The 1,837-nt window shown below is 42.8% G+C and overlaps 1 protein-coding gene across 1 annotated transcript in view; it reads left to right on the forward strand.

Moving 5' to 3' along the window:
• Window positions 1–1,210: 1,210 nt before the first annotated feature.
• The window catches only part of GORASP2 (golgi reassembly stacking protein 2, 55kDa), a 40,917-nt gene continuing 40,290 nt past the window's right edge, over window positions 1,211–1,837 (forward strand). The window contains exon 1 of the mRNA XM_011945922.1: window positions 1,211–1,331. The gene's annotated coding sequence lies outside the window, so the exon portion shown is untranslated. The remainder of the gene's footprint in view (window positions 1,332–1,837) is intronic.

Consider the following 1,837-nt stretch of genomic DNA (forward strand, 5'->3'; position numbering starts at 1 on the left):
TTTGTAAGTGGAAAATATAAGGAAGGGCATTTCAGAAGTAGAGAATAGCATGAATAAAATCAAGAAGGTAAGAAAGTAAATGGCTTGTGTGGAGAATAGCAAGCAGCCACTCATGAGGCTGAAACATATACTACAGCTCTAAGGAAGGGCTGGACTTGCCCACGGACCACCAACGATCCACAGCCTGGGTTCTATAAGCCATGGCTACCATCAGACATATGGGAGACAACTGGTCCAAAAATTTTGACCACTGAATATGGCAACAGCTTCCATCATAAAGAGGGTTATAATTGCCAAGCAGAACAAGAACATTATAATTAGATCTAGTTCTTACATTTATTCTCTTGCACTAAATTTATTAAATTGTTGAATGAGCTGCTAGGCACTCTGGTAAATATCAAGAACATAAAGGCAACTCCTACTGCAGACCCTGTCCTTGAGGAGCCTAATAACTGGAGATTTCATTTATGGATTTATGGATATATTAGGCCTTCTAAAAACCTGCTATTCACTTGTTGATAGCAAAGAAAATTATTTTTAAATTTTAAATAATATTTTCTTATTACAAAAGCACTTCATGAGCATCAAAGAATATGCAACCAGCCAAAACAAAAAATAAAACATCTCTGTCACCACCCAGAGATCACCACTGTAACCCTTGGTTCATATTCTCCTCCCACATCTTCATATGCATACGTACGTATTAATCTGTATTTTGAAGACATGTTTTTCGTATTGTCTACAGACACATCCCGTCTTGTAACTAGCTTTTTAAAAAGACAATAATTTCCACGTTTCCATGTGAATAACTACTCTTCTAATACTCAGTACATATTCAAATTTCTCCAAATGAACCAAAAATGTTCTTTACGCTTATTTCTCCAAGTTGGCCCCCAACTCAAGCCCTTACAGTGTGTCTCTTGGTTATATTCTTCGTGTTCCTTTTAATCTGGCATAGGCCCTTTTATAGGACTCTGACTCGATAAAGAGAACTGGCCAGCTGTCCTGAAGGAAGGCCCACTTCCTGTATTTGCCTGATTCCCTGTGGTGTCATTTTACTTGCTCCTCAATTCCCCTTACATCCTGTAAACATCAAACTCAAGATGCCATAGAGGCAAGTTAACCACTTTGGGCTAGAATACATTGTGGGTGATAGTACATACTTTACATTGCATCACATAGGAATCCACATAATACCTGGTTGACGCACCATTAGTCCAACTGACCACAAGGCAACTGGGGGTTTCAGAGGGAGTACATGTAAGGGGCAGAAGCAGCAAAGGAATACGACAACGGAATAAGCATGAATACGACCTGGCTACCTGAAGGAGGTGGGACGGGGAACCGAGCAGCAGCAGGTGGTGGAATGCCAGGGAAATCCAACCGTGCTTCCCACGCTGGAATCTCTCTGATTGTGACCAATCCTCTAATCTTATTCTCACAATTAGGGAGGGAGAAAAAAATACCCAAACCAAAAAAGAAGTTGGTAGGTGACTCTGTGAGACTACTGTTTTATAAAGGGAGCGTTTCCTTTTATAAAATTTAGCTGAGCAGATGCAGTATGCTCTGCTCATACTGTGCAGTGGCCCCACAGGGGGCCACTATTCCCCTCAGCTGTACAGTCGGGGAAAATACCTGTACACCTGGAGAAGAGAGAGCTTGCTGTGTGTTGAGTTCGCTCCTGTTTATCAGCAGCTCTTTCCCTGCCTCTGGCCACCAGGGGGACCTGCAACCTGTTCTTTCAGGCGAGCGGGAACGCGTCTGCATAAATCTGGCCCAATCCAGGGCCCCGTAGCAAGGCGCCAAAGCAGGGGGAGGTGCATTTCTGTTCTCTCGC

This window comes from Colobus angolensis, unplaced genomic scaffold (assembly GCF_000951035.1).
Source record: "Colobus angolensis palliatus isolate OR3802 unplaced genomic scaffold, Cang.pa_1.0 Scaffold247, whole genome shotgun sequence".
NCBI classification, from domain to species: Eukaryota; Metazoa; Chordata; class Mammalia; order Primates; family Cercopithecidae; genus Colobus; species Colobus angolensis.